The sequence below is a fragment of the Arachis hypogaea genome, chromosome 20 (assembly GCF_003086295.3).
Source record: "Arachis hypogaea cultivar Tifrunner chromosome 20, arahy.Tifrunner.gnm2.J5K5, whole genome shotgun sequence".
In the NCBI taxonomy this organism is placed as follows: Eukaryota; Viridiplantae; Streptophyta; class Magnoliopsida; order Fabales; family Fabaceae; genus Arachis; species Arachis hypogaea.
In genome coordinates, this window is record NC_092055.1 from 69,039,673 (window position 1) to 69,059,482 (window position 19,810).

General features: G+C 39.9%; 1 non-coding gene across 1 annotated transcript; it reads right to left on the reverse strand.

The window, feature by feature from the left end:
- Nucleotides 1-9,272: 9,272 nt before the first annotated feature.
- LOC112787773 (small nucleolar RNA R71) lies at nucleotides 9,273-9,380 on the reverse strand. The gene has a single exon (XR_003195166.1). It is a non-coding gene; the product is annotated as a small nucleolar RNA R71 (small nucleolar RNA).
- Nucleotides 9,381-19,810: the final 10,430 nt, after the last annotated feature.

Genomic DNA, 19,810 nt, shown 5'->3' on the forward strand with positions numbered 1-19,810 from the left:
ATCAGTAACAAGAGCGTCCTTCCCTCCGACTGAGATCTCTGAAACCTTTCTGGATGAGCAACTCTTTGCCATTTAGGAAGTACCATGGTTTGCAGACATTGCAAACTATAAAGCTGTGAGATTCATATCCAAAGAGTACAGTAAGCAGCAAACAAAAAAATTGATTTCTGATGCAAAGTACTACTTGTGGGATGAACCATATCTCTTTAAGAGGTGTGCAGACGGAGTAATCCATAGATGTGTACCTAGAGAAGAGGCACAGAAGATCCTATGGCATTGCCATGGATCACAATATGTAGGACATTTCGGAGGTGAGCGAACAACCACAAAAGTTCTCCAATGTGGCTTCTACTGGCCTACTCTCTATAGAGACTCCCGAGAGTTTGTACGTAACTGTGATAGTTGCCAGAGAGCTGGTAATTTGCCTCACGGTTATGCCATGCCTCAGCAAGGGATCCTAGAGATTGAGTTGTTTGATGTATGGGGTATTGACTTCATGGGGCCTTTCCCACCATCATATTCAAAAACTTATATTCTGGTGGCAGTAAACTATGTATCTAAATGGGTAGAGGCAATTGCAACACCCACTAATGATACTAAGACAGTGATGAAATTCCTCCAGAAGCATCTCTTCAGTAGGTTTGGTGTCTCTAGGATACTGATCAGTGATGGAAGCACTCATTTCTACAATAAACAGCTTGACTCTGCTCTGGTCCGATATGGAATTAACCACAAAGTGGCGACTCCATATCATCCACAGACAAATAGGCAGGCTGAAGTCTCATATAGAGAACTAAAACAAATCATGGAATGGACTGTAAGTACCCGTAGAAGGAATTGGGCAAGAAGTCTGGATGATGCTCTGTGGGCATACAAAACAGCATTCAAGACCCCTATAGGCACCTCCCTATACCAGCTTGTGTCTGGAAAAGCTTGTCATCTGCCAGTGAAACTAGAACACAAAGCCTACTGGGCAACCAGGTTCTGAAACCTTGATGCTAAGGTAGCTGGAGAGAAAAGATTACTCCAGTTGAATGAGTTGGAGGAAATCAGATTCAATGCTTTCAAAAATGCTAAAATTTATAAAGAGAAAGCAAAAAGATGGCATGACAAAAGACTGTCATCTAGAGTCTTTGAGCCAGGACAGAAGGTCCTACTATGTAACTCTAGGCTCAGATTGTTCCCTGGGAAATTGAAATCCCGGTGGAGGGGACCATATGTGATTACAAGTGTGTCACCATATGGTTATGTAGAGCTTCAAGTTGTTGATTATGACAAAAAATTCATTGTTAATAGACAGAGAGTCAAACATTATCTTGAAGGCAATGTTGAGCAAGAATGCTCAAAACTGAGACTAAATTAGAAAGCTCAGTAAAGTCCAACTAAAGACAGTAAAAAACGCTTGCTGGGAGGAAACCCAGCCATTATAAAAAAAATTAGATGTTTATAACAATTATATAAGTCCATTTAATTTTGTTGTTCGTGTTTATTAATGCTTTTCAGTGAACAAGTCAAGAATATGAAGGTGCAGAACATAAAGCATAGGAATCACAGAGAAAAAAGGCTCACTGGCATTAAAACGCCAGTAAAGAGGAAATTTGGGCGTTAAACACTAGAATGGCTACCATTCTGGGCATTTAACGCCAGTAAAGGTATCATTCTGGGCGTTAAACGCCAATAAAGAAGGATTTCTAGTGTTTAACGCCAGCCAGCCAGGCGTTAAACGCCCAAAATGGCCACTAGATGGGCGTTAAACGCTAGAATGGCTATCATTCGCCATTCTGGGCGTTTAGCGCCAAAACAGCAAGGGGGAGGTAATTTCGTTTCCAATTCAAATTTTTTCAAATTTTTATGTTTTAATTCATAATTTTCTGCATAAAAATGTTACAAATATTCATCTTTCAATTTCCAATTCCAAAAATTCATAATCTTATAAATCCTTCTCAATTCTTTTTCAAAAATCATTCATATTTCCAATTTCTTTTCAAATCTTTTTAACTCATTCATATTATCTTTTAAATGCATAAACAAAAATTCAGATCTAACTTCCTCATATCTTTTTCATATCTCTTAAATTTTGAAAACAATCTTATCTTTTTCAAATCATGTTTATCTTTTATCAATCATATATTTCAATCATATCTTTTTCAAAAATAATTCGAAACCCATTCCCTCCCTCCCTTTTTAAAAACACATTCGGCCAGCCCCTCTTCATCCATCATTCGAATCATTCTCTCCATCTATTCATCCTCTTTCTTTTTATTTTGCTTGAGGGCAAGCAAATCTCTAAGTTTAGTGTGATTTCCGTGATCCCTGAGTTAAAACAAACTAATCTCATGGCACCCAAGGGAAGACAAACCACTTCAAAAGACAAGAAAGAAAGCAATCCAAAACCACGTTGGATGCATGAGAATTTCTGCACCAAAGAACATGAAGACCATTACCTTAAAATTGTATGCAGAAGATCAGTAATCCCGGAAGTTAAGTTCAATTTTAAAAAAGATGAATACCCGGAGATCCAAGAGTAGATTTAAAACAGGGGCTGGAAAGTCCTGGCTAATCCTAAGATACATGTTGGAAGAAATATGGTCCATAAATTCTATGCAAATCTGTGGACGACAGAGAAGCAAAGATTAGAGGGAACTGCTTTTTACTCATTTCGGACTATGGTCAGAGGGAAGATTATTTACTTCCATTTTGATAAAGTGAGAGAAGTTCTCAAACTTCCTCAACTACAAGATGATCCAGAGTCCTTTAACAAGTGAATGTCCAAGGATAAAAGGCTAGATCATGTTCTTGAGGTATATGCCTCCTTGGAACCAAGTGGATTACCAATTCAAAAGGTGTCCCAAACCAGTTAAAGAGAGGAGATCTCAAACCAGTTGCTAGAGGGTGGCTGGATTTCATTGGGCATTCTATACTCCCAACCAGCAACCGATCTGAAGTCACTGTCAAGAGGGCAGTGATGATCCACTGTATTATGCTGGGGAAGGAAGTAGAGATTCATCAGCTGATCCCTGTTGAAATTTACATGTTTGCAAACAAGGAATCCACTGAGGCCAAATTGGTCTACCCAAGCTTGATTAGTCTGCTATGTAAATATGCGGGGGTAAAGATGGGTGTGGATGAATTTATCTCAGTTGAACGCCCAATCACCAAAAAAGTGATGGATGGACCTCAAATTCAAGATAACCTCAATTTGTCTATTGGACCTGCTTAGAAGCATCTGTCACCAAGCTGTTACAGACTGTCCGAACTCGACGGGCGAGAGCTTCCTAGGTCATGGCACGCCTGCAACCTAAGAAGGTACTATATTAAGGATGACAAAGGATCTTAGGGTAAGGTGCAATCTTTTTCCTGAAAAGGTTTTTTAATGAGGCGCCAAGCCAAGACCTATAAATTGCCCGACTTAGACGGATAAAAACCCCACATGTATATATTTGCATTTTCATTACTATAAAATCTGTTTAGATCTTCTACAAATTCTCAAGCCGCATTAAATCTGAAACATTCATCATCCGATTATAAAGCTACAGATCGGCGGAAAGTAAAAATCAAATTCACTACACGATCACGATAAAGACCAACAGAGATGAAACCCAAATTCATTAAAAGGTCAACCAAATGAGGATTAAACCCAATTTCTACAAAATCGGCAAAGATGAAAACAGAATAATGCAAGAAGTTATAGAAAGTGATCCATAGAAAGGACCTGACGAGGTCTTAATAAAATGGACTACTAAAAAATAACTTAAAGACTGGCCGACGTAAAGAAGTCGGCCCAGTCGCAACAACCCAAGTTATAAGTAAATCCCTACAAAGAGGTCTGGCCAACCCTATAAAAGAGGATTGCTATAACTTAAAAGGGCCCGATATGATGAAGTCGGCCCAAAACGTAAAGTTATAAAAAGTAATCCCTGAAAGAGACCTGAACAAGGTCCAAGAAAGAGGATTACAAAAATAACTTAGAAGGGACCGACATGATGAAGTCGGCCCATAACATCTAGTTATAAAAAGTAATCCCTGAAAGAGACCTGAACAAGGTCCAAGAAAGAGGATTACAAAAATAACTTCGAAGGGCCCGACATGATGAAGTCGGCCCAAAACGTAAAGTTATAAAAAGTAATCCCTGAAAGAGACCTGAACAAAGTCCAAGAAAGAGGATTACAAAAATAACTTAGAAGGGCCCGACATGATGAGGTCGGCCCAAAACGTAAAGTTATAAAAAGTAATCCCTGAAAGAGATCTGAACAAGGTCCAAGAAAGAGGATTACAAAAATAACTTAAAAGGGCCCGACATGATAAAGTCGGCCCAAAACATAAAAGTTATAAAATTAATCCCTGAAAGAGACCTGGACAAGGTCCAAGAAAGAGGATTACAAAAATAACTTAGAAGGGCCCGACATGATGAGGTCGGCCCAAAACGTAAAGTTATAAAAAGTAATCCCTGAAAGAGATCTGAACAAGGTCCAAGAAAGAGGATTACAAAAATAACTTAGAAGGGCTCGACATGATAAAGTCGGCCTAAAACATAAAGTTATAAAAGTAATCCCTGAAAGAGATCTGAACAAGGTCTAAGAAAAAGGATTACAAAAATAACTTAGAAGGGCCCGACATGATGAAGTCGGCCCCAAAACACAAAGGTTGTAAAAGTAATCCCTGAAACAGACCTAAACAAGGTCCAAAAAAGAGGGTTACTAACAGACAACTTGGACAAGCCGACATGACAAAATAAGCCTCTCGAAAACCTTAGCGTTATACAAAGTAATTTCGAATAATGACCTAAATAAGGTCCAAACAAAACAAATTACTGGAAATAACATCAGGCACAGGCTCAAAGGAATCAAGCCAATCCAAAGAGATCAGACGACGAAAGTTCCAACACTCCCAAAGCCTAGAAAAGTACCAAGACGAGTGCAGACAGACATGTTACAAAAAACAAGTTATAATAATAACAAACTCGAGAGGCTTCCAAAACTAGCCCCAAGAGCTTGGAAATTACTTTGTTTTTCAAAATAAAGTTGCTAAACAAGCAACTAGGAGTGTAGCGAAAGTGAGAAACATCATTTACAAAATAAAGAGTTTAAAAGCCCACAAGCCGGGCTATCTACACAAGCAATTAGAAAATTCATTAAGGATCCAAAGTCTTCTCGGCAGCACGGGGTGAAGGAGGGCGAGTCTGAAGAGCCACTTCATCCACAGTCCCGTCATCCCTGTTTAAGATCTGGCAATCCGATTCCAATTCAGGATGACCAGCCTCGGAGGAAGGAACCGAAGAAGTCGGCACTGCAGAAGTCTTAGCGGCAGGAATAGGGGGGTTCAACATCATCGTCACCAGGGTCTTCAGGGACAATCTTGCCATCCTTTACAACATTGTCCAGGCCGAAGAGAGTAAGGTCGGCCTCGGGTGCAAGAACTCGAACCTGCTCCTTTAGGTTCTCATAAGCAGCATTTACGTTGCCTACAAGGTGACCCTGGAGCTCGGCATAATCAATCCGGGTAGACTCCAACTCCTCCCTGAGACGCATCACCTCCCTATAGGCTGTAACATAGCTATCTGATGAGGGGATAATTTATACGCTTTTTGGCATTGTTTTTAGTGTGTTTTTAGTATATTTTAGTTAATTTTTATTATGTTTTTATTAATTTTTAAATAAAAATCACTTTTTTGGACTTTACTATGAGTTTGTGTGTTTTTTTGTAATTTCAGGTATTTTCTGACTGAAATTGACGGACCTGAGCAAAAATCTGATTCAGAGGCTAAAAAAGGAGTGCACATGCTGTTGGATTCTGACCTCCGTGCACTCGAAGTGGATTTTCTGGAGCTACAGAAGCCCAATTAGTGCGCTCTTAATTGCGTTGGAAAGTAGACATCCTGGGCTTTCTAGCAATATATAATACTTCATACTTTCTCTGAGATTTGATGGCCCAAACAGGCGTTCCAAATCAGCTCAAGAATTCTGGCGTTTAACGCTGGAACTGGCACAAAAGCTGGAGTTAAACGCCCAAACTGGCACAAAAGCTGGCATTTAACTCCAAGAAAAGTCTCTACACATGGAAGCTTCAATGCTCAGCCCAAGCACACACCAAGTGGGCCCGGAAGAAGATTTCTGCATCAATTACTGATTTCTGTAAACCCTAGGCTACTAGTTCTCTATAAGTAGGACATTTTACTATTGTATTTTCATCTTTGGATTATCTTTTGATCCTTTGATCACGTTTTGGAGGCTGGCCATTTGGCTATGCCTAGACCTTTTGTTCTTATGTATTCTCAACGGTGGAGTTTCTACACACCATAGATTAAGGTGTGGAGCTCTGCTGTTCTTCATGAATTAATACAAAGTACTATTGTTTTTCTATTCAACTCAAGTCTATTTCTTCTCCAAGATATTCATTCGCACCCAAGAACATGATGAATGTGATGATTATGTGACACTCATCACCATTCTCACCTATGAACGCGTGACTGACAACCGCTTCCGTTCTACATGCAAACAAGCTTGAATGTGTATCTCTTGGGTTTCTAATCTAAGATTGGAACCTTCGTGGTATAGGCTAGAATTATTGGCGGCCATTCCTGAGATCCTGAATGTCTAAACCTTGTCTGTGGTATTCTGAGTAGGATCTAGGAAGGGATGACTGTGACAAGCTTCAAACTCGCGATTGTTGGGCGTGTGACGGACGCAAAAGGATCAGTGGATCCTATTCCAACATGATCGAGAACCGACAGATGATTAGCCGTGCAGTGACAGCTCATTTGGAACATTTTCACTGAGAGGACGGGAAGTAGCCATTGATAACGGTGATGCCCAACATAAAGCTTGCCATGGAAAAGGAGTATGAATGATTGGAAGAAGGCAATAGGAAAGCAGAGGTTCAGGAGGAAGAAAGCATCTTCATACGCTTATCTGAAATTCCAACCAAAGAATTACATAAGTATCTCTATCTTTATTTTATGTTTTATTTATCTTTTAATTATCAATTCTCCATCACCATCTGAATTCGCCTGACTGAGATTTACAAGGTGACCATAGCTTGCTTCAAGCCGACAATCTCCGTGGGATCGACCCTTACTTGGATGACCCAGTGCACTTGCTGGTTAGTTGTGCGGAATTGTGACAAAGTGTGATTCACGTTTAAGTGCTCCAAGTCTTTTGGCGCCATTGTTGATGATCATAATTTCGTGCACCAAGTTTTTTGCGCCGTTGCCGGGGATTGTTCGAGTTTGGACAACTGACGGTTCATCTTGTTGCTTATATTAGGTACTTTTCTTTTTATTTTTTAGAATTTTTAAGAATGAATTCTAGAGTTTCAAGGTGATGCTCTTATCATCACAGAAGATGAATGATTCTCATCAATTTAGCTACTGAATGTAATGTCCTGCTGAAGCTTGGTCAACCATGTCTAATCTTTTTAGACTAACATTGCATGATTCCTGGAATTCTTATTAAAAGTTTTGAACCCTTTATTTTCTTTTCCATAAAAGTTTCAAAAATCACAAAAAAAATTATAAAATCATAAAAATAAAAAAATATTTTATGTTTCTTGTTTGAGTCTAGTGTCAATTTTTAAGTTTGGTGTCAATTGCATTCTTCTTGCATTTTTCGAAAATATGCAATATGTTCTTCATTGATCTTCAAGTTGTTCTTGATGATTTCATTGCTCTGATCTTTAAATTCTCTTGTTTTGTGTGTTTTGTTGTTTCTCATATGCATTCTCAATTTGTTAGTGTCTCTTATATGAAAATTTTTAAGTTTGGTGTCCTGCATGCATTGTTTGTTTGATTTGAGTTTCCTAAGATTAATTATGTTTTGATTGTTTCTCATCATTGAAAAATTCAAAAAAAAAAATTCTCAAAACTATGTCTTTTCAAGTCAATAATACAGAGAATTGAAGATTCAGAACATTCAGCAGAGGAATTAAACAGAAAAAGCTGGGCGTTCAAAACGCCCAGTGAAGGTATGATTTTGGGCGTTAAACGCCAGAATGGATGCCATTCTAGGCGTTTAACGCCAGGATGACACTAGAGAGAAGATTTTGTTTTTGATCCAAATTTTTTTTCGAATCTTCATAATTTTTCAAAATCAAATCTTTTTCAAATCATATCTTTTCATTCATATCTTTTCAAAATCAATTTCTTTTCAATTTTTTATTTATTACTATTTTCAAAAATCCTTGCTACAATTAATAATTTAATTCAAGATTTTCTAGTTGTTACTTGCCTATTAAGAAAGGATCAAAAGTTTTAATTCTAGAATCATATCTTCTAATTTCTTGTTAGTCAAGTAATCAACTTTAATTTTAAAACTTTCTCTTTTTAGTTTGATTTTCAAGCATATCTTCTCAATCATATCTTTTCAATCACATCTTTTTCAAAATTTATTTTCAATCATATCTTTTTAATTTCTAATCTCAAAATCTTTTTTCAAAATCACTTAATTTCTTTCCCAATTTTAGTTTTCGAAAATCATCAATCAAATTTTCAAAATTTCTTTTAATTATTTCAAAATCTTTTACTTTAATTTCAAAAATTCTTCCCCTCTTCTCACATCCTTCTATTTAAAGGACTAACACTCTTCCTCAAGGTGCACTTCGAACTCCCTCCTTCTTTATATGTTCGAATTCTCTTCTATCTACCTCCTCCTTCTATTCTTCTTTTCCTCTGACACTTCAAGGAATCTCTATACTGTGACATAGAGGATTCCCTACTTTCTTGTTCTCTTCTCTTTCATATGAGCAGGAACAAAGATAAAGGCATACTTGTTCAAGCTGATCCTAAACCTGAAAGGACCTTGAAGAGAAAGCTAAGAGAAGCTAAAGCACAATTCTCTTTAGAGGGCCTAACAGAGCTTTTCAAGGAAGAAGAAACTATGGCAGCCGAAAACAACAATGCCAACAATGCAAGGAAGGTGTTTGGTGACTTTACTGCACCTACTCCCGACTTCTTTGGGAGAAGCATCTCAATCCCTGCCATTGGAGCAAACAACTTTGAGCTTAAACCTCAATTAGTTTCTCTAATGCAACAGAATTGCAAGTTTCATGGACTTCCATTGGAAGATCCTCTTCAGTTTTTAGCTGAATTCTTACAAATCTGTGACACTGTCAAGACCAATGGGGTTGACCCTGAAGTCTATAGACTTATGCTTTTTCCTTTTGCTGTAAGAGACAGAGCTAGGACATGGTTGGATTCACAACCTAAAGAAAGCCTGAACTCTTGGGAAAAGCTAGTCAATGCCTTCTTGGCAAAGTTTTTTCCACCTCAAAAATTGAGCAAACTTAGAGTGGAAGTCCAAACCTTCAGACAAAAGGAAGGTGAATCCCTCTATGAAGCTTGGGAAAGATACAAGCAATTGATCAGAAGATGTCCTTCTGACATGCTTTCTGAATGGAGCATCATAGGTATTTTCTATGATGGTCTGTCTGAACTATCCAAGATGTCATTGGATAGCTCTGCTGAAGGATCTCTTCATCTGAAGAAGACGCCTGCAGAAGCTCAGGAACTCATTGAAATGGCTGCAAATAACCAATTCATGTACACTTCTGAAAGGAATCCTGTGAATAATGGGATAGCTCAGAAGAAAGGAGTTCTTGAGATTGATACTCTGAATGCCATATTGGCTCAGAATAAAATATGGACCCAACAAGTCAATATGATTTTTCAGAGTCTGTCTGAAATGCAAGCGGCAACAGGCAGTACTAAGGAAGCTTCCTCTGAAGAAGAAGCTTATGACCCTGAGAACCCAGCAATCGATGAGGTGAATTACATGGGAGAACCCTATGGAAACACCTATAATCCTTCATGGAGAAATCATCCAAATCTCTCATGGAAGGATCAACAGAGACCTCAACAAGGCTTCAACAACAATAATGGTGGAAGAAACAGGTTTAGCAATAGCAAGCCTTTTCCATCATCTTCTCAGCAATAGACAAAGAATTCTAATCAAAGCCACTCTGACTTAGCAACCATTGTCTCTGATCTAATCAAAACCACTCAAAGTTTCATGACTGAAACAAGGTCCTCCATTAGATATTTGGAGGTACAAGTGGGTCACCTGAGTAAGAAAATTACTGAACTCCCTCCTAGTACTCTCCCAAGCAATACAGAAGAGAATCCAAAGAGAGAGTGCAAGGCCATAAACACGTCTCACATGGCCGAACCTGGAGAGGAGGAAGAGGCAGTGATCTCCACTGAGGAAGACCTCAATGGATGTCCATGGACCTCCATGGAGTTCCATGATGAGGAACCATGGGAATCTAAGGCTCACACAGAGACCATAGATATTCCATTGAATTTACTTCTGCCATTCATGCGCTCAGATGAGTATTCTTCCTCTGAAGAAGATGAAGATGTTACTGAAGAGCAAATTGCTAAGTACCTTGGAGCAATCATGAAGCTAAATGCCAAGTTGTCTGGTAATGAGACTTGGGAGGATGAACCTCCATTGCTCATCAAAGAACTGGATGACTTGACTAGGCAGAAATTACCTCTAAAGAGACAAGACCCTAGGAAATTCTCAATCCCTTGTACCATAGGCACCATGACCTTTGAGAAGGCTCTGTGTGACCTAAGGTCAAGCATAAAACCTCATGCCTCTCTCTGTAATGGAAAAGCTAGGAATCATTGAGGTCCAAGCTGCAAGAATCTCACTAGAGATGGCAGACAATTCAAAGAAACAAGCTTATGGACTTGTAGAGGATGTCTTGGTAAAGGTTGAAGGCCACTACATCCCTGCTGACTTCATCATCCTAGAGACTGGGAAGTGTATGGATGAATCCATCATCCTTGGCAGACCCTTCCTAGCCACAGCAAAAGCTATGATTGATGTCGATAGAGAAGAATTGATCATTCAAGTGAATAAAGAATCCCTTGTGTTTAAAGCTCAAGGATATCCCTCTGTCACCATGGAGAGGAAGCATGAAGAGCTTCTCTCAATACAGAGTCAACCTGAGCCCCCACAGTCAAACTCTAAGTTTGGTGTTGGGAGGCCACAACCAAACTTTAAGTTTGGTGTTGAACCCCCACATTCAAACTCTAAGTTTGGTGTTGGGAGGTTCGAACATTGCTCTGAACATGTGTGAGGCTCCATGAGAGCCCACTGTCAAGCTATTGACATTAAAGAAGCGCTTGTTGGGAGGCAACCCAATTTTTAATTATCTATGTTAAATTTATATTTTCTTTTGTTATTTTTTGTTTTTGGTAGGTTGATGATCATGTGAAGTCACAAAAATAATTGAAAAAGCAAAAACAGAAGGAAAAATAGAATGAAAAATAGAACACCCTGGAAGAAAAACTTACTGGCGTTTAAACGCCAGTAAGGGTAGCAGAATGGGCGTTAAATGCCTAGTCTGGCATCATTCTGGGCGTTTAACGCCAGAAATGGGCACCAGACTGGCGTTTAATGCCAGGAATGGGAAAGAAGCTGGCGTTAAATGCCAGAAATGGGCAGCAGCCGGGTGTTTAATGCCAGGATTGGCAGCAAGGGGCGTTTTGCACGCCACATGGTGCAGGGATGAGAAATCCTTAACACCTCAGGATCTGTGGACCCCACAGGATCCCCACCTACCCCACCCCTCTCTCTCTTCTTCACCCATTCACCAATCACCTCAATACCTCTTCCCCAAAAACCCCTCACCTATCAAATCCCACCATTCTCTTCACCACTCACATCCATCCCTCATAAAACCCCACCTACCTCACCATTAAAATTCAAACCACTTTCCCACCCAAACCCATCCATAATGGCCGAACCATACCCCCCTCTCCACTCCTATATAAACACATCTTCACTCCTTCATTTTCACACAACCTAACTACTACTTCTCCCCCTTGGCCGAAACACAAAGCCCCCTCCATCTCCTCTATTTTTTCTTCTTCTACTCTCTTCTTTCTTCTTTTGCTCGAGGACGAGGAAACCTTCTAAGTTTGGTGTGGTAAAAGCTAAAGCTTTTTGTTTTTCCATAACCACTTATGGCACCAAAGGCCGGAGAAACCTCTAGAAAGAGGAAAGGGAAGGCAAAAGCTTCCACCTCTGAGTCATGGAAGATGGAGAGATTCCTCTCAAGGGTGCATCAAGTCCACTTCTATGAAGTTGTGGCCAAGAAGAAGGTGATCCCTGAGATCCCTTTTAAGCTCAAAAAGGGCGAATATCCGGAGATCCGACATGAGATCCGAAGAAGAGGTTGGGAAGTTCTCACCAACCCCATTCAACAAGTCAGAATCTTAATGGTTCAAGAGTTCTATGCCAATGCATGGATCACCAAGAACCATGATCAAAGTGTGAACCCGGACCCTAAGAATTGGCTTATAATGGTCCGAGGGAAATACTTAGATTTTAGTCCGGAAAATGTAAGGTTGGCATTCAACCTGCCCATGATGCAAGGAGACGCACACCCATACACTAGAAGGGTTAACTTTGATCAAAGGTTGGACCAAGTCCCCATGGACATCTGTGAAGAGGGCGCTCAATAGAAGAGAGATTCAAGAGGGAAGCCAGTTCAACTAAGAAGGCATAACCTCAAGCCCGTGGCTAGGGGATGGTTGGAGTTCATCCAACGCTCAATCATTCCTACTAGCAACCGGTCTGAAGTTACTATAGACCGGGCTATCATGATTCATAGCATCATGATTAGAGAGGAAGTAGAAGTTCATGAGGTTATATCCCAAGAACTCTACAAGGTGGCAGACAAGTCCTCTACTATGGCAAGGTTAGCCTTCTCTCATCTCATTTGTCACCTCTGCAATTTAGCTGGAATTATCATAGAGGAAGACATCCTCATTGATGAGGACAAGCCCATCACTAAGAAAATAATGGAGCAAGCAAGAGATCCCACTCATGGACAAGAGCATGAGGAAACTCCTCATCATGAAATCCCTGAGATGCCTCAAGGGATGCATTTTCCTCCACAAAACTATTGGGAGCAAATCAACACCTCCCTAGGAGAATTAAGTTCCAACATGGGACAACTAAGGGTGGAGCACCAAGAGCATTCTATCCTCCTCCATGAAATTAGAGAAGACCAAAGAACCATGAGAGAGGAGCAACAAAGGCAAGGAAGAGACATTGAGGAGCTCAAGCACTCCATAAGATCTTCAAGAGGAAGAACAAGCCGCCATCACTAAGGTGGACCCGTTCTTTAATTTCCTTGTTCTTTATTTTCTGTTTTTCGAAAATTGTGCTTTATGTTTGTCTATGTTCGTGTCTTTATTACATGATCACTAGTGTCTAAGTGTCTATGCCTTAAAGCTATGAAAATGAATCCATCACCTTTCTTAAATGAAAAATGTTTTTAATTGAAAAAGAAAAATAAGTGCATGAATTTCAAATTTTAAAACAGTTTAATTATTTTGATGTGGTGGCAATACTATTGTTTTTCTGAATGAATGCTTGAACAGTGCATAATTTTGATATTGTTAATTCATGAATGTTAAAATTTTTGGCTCTTGAAAGAATGATGAAAAAGGAAAAATGTTATCTGATGATCTGAAAAATCATAAAATTGATTCTTGAAGCATGAAAAAGCAGTGAAAAGCTTGCAGAAAAAAAAGGATATATGCAAAAAAAAAAAAGAGAGAAAAGAAAAAGAAAGAAAAAGAAAAGCAAGCAGAAAAAGCCAATACCCCTTTAAACCAAAAGGCAAGGGTGATAAAAAGGATCCAAGGCTTTGAGCATCAGTGGATAGGAGGGCCCACAGGAATAAAATCCTGGCCTAAGCGGCTAAACCAAGCTGTTCCTAACCATGTGCTTGTGGCGTGAAGGTGTCAAGTGAAAACTTGAGACTGAGCGGTTAAAGTCATGGTCCAAAAGCAAAAAGAGTGTGCTTAAGAGCTCTGGACACCTCTAATTGGGGACTCAAGCAAAGCTGAGTCAAAATCTGAAAAGGTTCACCTAGTTATGTGTCTGTGGTATTTATGTATCCGGTGGTAATACTGGAAAACAAAATGCTTAGGGTCACGGCCAAGACTCATAAAGTAGCTGTGTTAAAGAATCAACATACTTAACTGGGAGAATCAATAACACTATCTGGATTCTGAGTTCCTATAGATGCCAATCATTCGGAACTTCAAGGGATAAAGTGAGATGCCAAAACTGTTCAGAAGAAAAAAGCTAAAAGCCCTGCTCATCTAATTAATGCTGATCTTCATAGATGTTTTTGGAATTTATTGTATATTCTCTTCTTTTTATCCTATTTTGATTTTTAGTTGCTTGGGGACAAGCAACAATTTAAGTTTGGTGTTGTGATGAGCGGATAATTTATACGCTTTTTGGCATTATTTTTAGTATGTTTTTAGTATATTTTAGTTAATTTTTATTATGTTTTTATTAATTTTTAAATAAAAATCACTTTTCTGGACTTTACTATGAGTTTGTGTATTTTTCTGTGATTTCAGGTATTTTCTGGCTGAAATTGAGGGACCTGAGCAAAAATCTGATTCAGAGGCTGAAAAAGGACTGCAGATGCTGTTGGATTCTGACCTCCCTGAACTCGAAGTGGATTTTCTGGAGCTACAGAAGCCCAATTGGCACGCTCTTAATTGTGTTGGAAAGTAGACATCCAGGGCCTTCTAGCAATATATAATAGTCCATACTTTGCTCGATATTCGATGGCCCAAACAGGCGTTCCAAGTCAGCTCAAGAATTTTGTCGTTTAATGCCGGAACTGGCACAAAAGCTGGAGTTAAACGCCCAAACTGGCACAAAGGCTGGCGTTTAACTCCAAGAAAAGTCTCTACACATGGAAGCTTCAATGCTCAGCCCAAGCACACACCAAGTCGGCCCGAAAGAAGATTTCTGCATTAATTACTGATTTTGGTAAACCCTAGGCTACTAGTTCTCTATAAATATGACCTTTTACTATGGTATTTTCATCTTTGGATTATCTTTTGGTCCTTTGATCACGTTTTGGAGGCTGGCCATTCGGCCATGCCTAGACCTTTTGTTCTTATGTATTCTCAACGGTGGAGTTTCTACACACCATAGATTAAGGTGTGGAGCTCTGCTGTTCTTCATGAATTAATACAAGGTACTATTGTTTTTCTATTCAACTCAAGTCTATTTCTTCTCCAAGATATTCATTCGCACCCAAGAACTTGATGAATGTGATGATTATGTGACACTCATCACCATTCTCACCTATGAACGCGTGACTGACAACCACTTCTGTTCTACATGAAAACAAGCTTGAATGTGTATCTCTTGGGTTTCTAATCTAAGATTGGAACCTTCGTGGTATAGGCTAGAATTATTGGCGGCCATTCCTGAGATCCGGAACGTCTAAACCTTGTCTGTGGTATTCTGAGTAGGATCTGGGAAGGGATGATTGTTACGAGCTTCAAACTCGCGATTGTTGGGCGTGTGACAGACGCAAAAGGATCAATGGATCCTATTACAACATGATTAGCCGTGCGGTGACAGCACATTTGGAACGTTTTCACTGAGAGGACGGGAAGTAGCCATTGATAATGGTGATGCCCAACATAAAGCTTGCCATAGAAAGGAGAATGAATGATTGGAAGAAGACAATAGGAAAGCAGAGGTTCAGGAGGAACAAAGCATCTTCATACGCTTATCTGAAATTCCAACCAAAGAATTACATAAGTATCTCTATCTTTATTTTATGTTTTATTTATCTTTTAATTATCAATTCTCCATCACCATCTGAATTCGCCTGACTGAGATTTACAAGGTGACCATAGCTTGCTTCAAGCTGACAATCTCCGTGGGATCGACCCTTACTCACGTAAGGTATTACTTGGATGACCCAGTGCACTTGCTGGTTAGTTGTGCGGAATTGTGACAAAGTGTGATTCACGTTTAAGAGCTCCAAGTCCTTTGGCACCATTGTTGATGATCAGAATTTCGTGCACCACTATCCTTGTGCCTCAATGCTGTATCTTCAGCCAACCTCACAGAAGCCGCCAGGGCAACAGAACTAACCTTTTCGCCCTCCAACTCCTTCTCCAACTTGGTCACTTTCACTTGGAGCTCCTCCTTTAGACCCTTCATCCAGTCGAACTCTTGCTTAGCCTCCTCTATAAAGGCTTTGGTAGCATGAAGAGGAAGGTCTTGGGCAATTCGGTACAGGGCATCTCCCATATGGGCCATCTTGACGCTACTCCGAGTAATGAAGTCCAAGTGACGAAGGAGAGAGACATCATCAGTAGGAATAGTACCGTATGGACCAATCTGCTGATCGACAAACTCAACCGCGTCAAAGTCAGGGGCATCAAGATTAAAAGGCTCAGTTGTCTTTTGTTTTTTGTTTGGAGGAGCACCAGAGGCAGCGACAGAAGACTGTAGAGGATCCACTAAACGGACTCAAGGAGTAGGGATCATTCTCCTTGGTCTAGGAGAGCTCGGCACGAACGGTTTCGACACTGTCTGTGAAGACCCTTCCCCATCCGTCTTGGTTAAGATGTTCTGAGTTGCAGTAGCCTTTCTTGCCTTCTTGAAAGCTTTCATTGCATCATTATTTTTGGCCATCTCTGTAAAATAAAAACCAGTAGTTTTACAGACCAGGAAAGAAGAAGAAAGCAAAGTAAAAATAAGAAGCAATAAACATCAAGTAATACCCAATATAGTTCGGACGAGGGAGGGGTCCCCCAAAGATTTTTTAGTATCCAAATGAGGAGGTTCCCCCCAAAGGTCCTCCAAAACCGTTACAAAGGCCTGCTCAATCTCGTCGAGCATTTCCCACGTATATCGGAAAACTACTATATTTTGCTGCCAATGCAGAGGGAAAGATGGCTCATCATTTGCTTCCAGATAAAAGGGACGAGCTCCCTCAACAGCTCGAACCTTGAAAAAATAGTTCTTGAAGTCCCTAAAGGACTCGTCATACATAGTAAAAACCTTATGTCCGTGTGCAGATCTAAAAGAAACCCACGAGGCTTTCTTTTTTGAAGAAATCCCGGGCTTTGTTAAGACAAACAAATAAAGGAAAACAGTTTGAGAAGGGGTAACATCCAATTCTCGGCAAAGAAGCTGAAAAATCTTAATAAAGCCCCAGGAGTTCGGATGAAGCTGGGATGGAGCTACATTACACGACCACAACAAATCGGTCTCAAAGGAAGTGAAGGAAAAAGTGATATCCAACTGGCTGAAAAAATAGTCGTAAGCATAAAAGAAAAGGCGCTCCCCCTGGGTCAAGGTAGGGAAGCAAACTCTCTCTCGGAGTCAGGTGCTACCAATTCATAATTCTTCTCTTGGTCTCTACTCTTACAGAGGCGGTGATGTTTCCTAAGCTCCACACAGAATTCAGCATTTACCACAGAAACACACATTAAAACAAGGGAGTCCAACCAATCGGACATCCCCTCAGGGACCTTAGAGGACGTCTCTACAATATTTTTGCGAGAAGACATGGCCAACTAGTCCTACAAACAAGAAAAGAAGATTGGATTACTAAAAAACATCTCAGATGAAATTAAAATAACTCGGCCAAATCCAGCGCAGTACAAATAACAAAAGGAAACCCCAGGACCCACACCAGGAAGATCCAGGGGCATCCTTTGGAGGCAGCCAGCAGGACAAGGACTCAGGAAAACCTACAAGCCTACATCTTGATACGTCCTAACAAGAAAACAATAAACCCCCTTTTGCTTTTTTTCAACTAAAGCGACACTTTGAGAAGAAAGCTACGAGCCACAAATCAAGTAAAGTCATCAAAATAAATTACCTTCCATTCTCACCATCCCAGTTTTGACCAACGAACGAAGCTACTAAGCAACAAATATCATCAAAGACGCAACCTTTTCTTCAGGGAAAGAAAATCCTCCCCTGAACAAACAAAGTAAATGAAAACAAGCACCGATCATCTTTTAGAAAAGTACAGCAGCAAGGAAAGCTATCAATAGGGCAAAAATCAAGGGGCAACCTTTGCAGAAGTAAACAAATGCAGTTTTCAAGTATCAAAAAATAACCAGAAGCAACATCAAAACATGCAAAGCCCTAAAAAGCCTCCACAGAAGTACTAGGAGTATGCATAAAAATGAAAAGCAAGCCAAAAATACATTACAGTGACGAACAAACACAAGACTACAAAAAAGGTTCAAGCTTTCCAACATACATTCAGCTAGAATCAAAGCTTTACCAGAAAAATAATGAGAACAATGAAAAGAAGAACCAACCTGAACAAAGGGAGAAACTTCGAAGAAGATTGAAGACGAAGAGACAAAATCGCTTTTTCGAGCAAAGAAAACACCAAGAAATCACCAAATGGCGTCACGGAAAGAAGCGCAGAAATGCAAGTCTCAAGCAAAAACTGAAAGCGAGAAAGAAGAGGAGAAGTTACAGCAAAAAAGAGAAACTGTTTTTTGCGTAAAGTTCAAAAGAGCTAAAAGAAACAAGGCAATTAAAATCAATTAATAAGGGTATTAAAACCCTCGCACATTTCCAAAAAGCAAGAACACTAAAGCGCGCGTTTCTAAAGCAAGAGGGAAAAACGTTCCACATTCAAAAACAAAGACTCTACAAAGAAGGAAGTCGACAAATGCTTGAGTTCGGCTTCATCAGAGAAGGATCAAAGTCCCAAAACTAAGACTCGACCTCCAAAAAGAAAGACCGAGCTCGAGCAGGGGCACTGTTCATACCCTGGGTCGAGCTATCCGACCCGGGATGTTTAGCGACAAGGCGACCGACCTCTTCAGGTCAGGACCCCCGACCTCTTCTTTAAAAGAGTTCGGCCAATTCGACATGAAGGGCCCAAACAGGCCCAAATGAAGGGACACAGCCCAATCCTAAGGCATCCCAAGCCTATAGGGGTAAGGACGATTCCCTTGAAGATAAGCTGACCTCACCTAAAGATGAGATAAGATAAGATAACTAACTTATCTTATCCAAAAAGGTCACTCCACACCATTATAAATATACTGGAGCACCCAGGTATAACTCATACTCTGATTCTACTAAAAACCTGCTTAATACCCTTGCTAACTTAAGCATCGGAGTCCCTTGCAGGTACCCCCCACCTTCTGGTGACGAAGGATCAGCAGTGCAGCCGGTCCCACAAGTCGGACACGACAGCTCCGGCCGCCACCCACCAGCTGGACACGCCATCTCTGACCAGTACAAAAGATCTCGTCCGAGATCGACCTACAATTTCAGGTAACCCTCGGAACAGTACTCTTGGCTAGACATAGGTAATTGGGATCACCATCCTTGTCTACAAACCATGCATTGATAATTATGAGGGGCCAACCTATTAAGTCTACTTCTAGAATTTTTAAGTACGTAATATTTACTCCTAAGCTTGAACTACGTCAAATAGGCTTGATCACATCAACCCATAAGTCCCAACCTATATACTAATTAGATTAGTAGTGGGTTGGTGTCAATGAGTATCAAATTGATCACCAAGGGTTCTCAAATCACCAAATCATTGAGACCCAATGACTTAAGGTCACTCAACTCCCTTAGCCTAGGCCAAGAGCAAAGGAAACTACTCAAAAACTAGAGGAAACATTTTATCAAATACCTAGTGTGCAAGGAAAGTAAACATCATAAAATGCAAGAATTAAAGGAAACCCATAACTACCACAAGCAAGAAATCAACGATAACAATAAAGATAAACATAAAAGGGACTTAGAAACATAAGATTGCATTCAAAGAAATCAAGATTCAACAATGGTTCATAAACATAAAAATGGCAAAATAGGGAAATCAACAACAAGAACTAGAAGAACAAAGGTGTAATAACAAGAAATTAAAAAGGGAAGACTAAATCAAAACAAGAATTTAAAGTTGGATTTAAGAAAATTAAACCTAAACTACCCAAAATTCTAGAGAGAAGGGAAAGCTTCTCTCTCTAGAA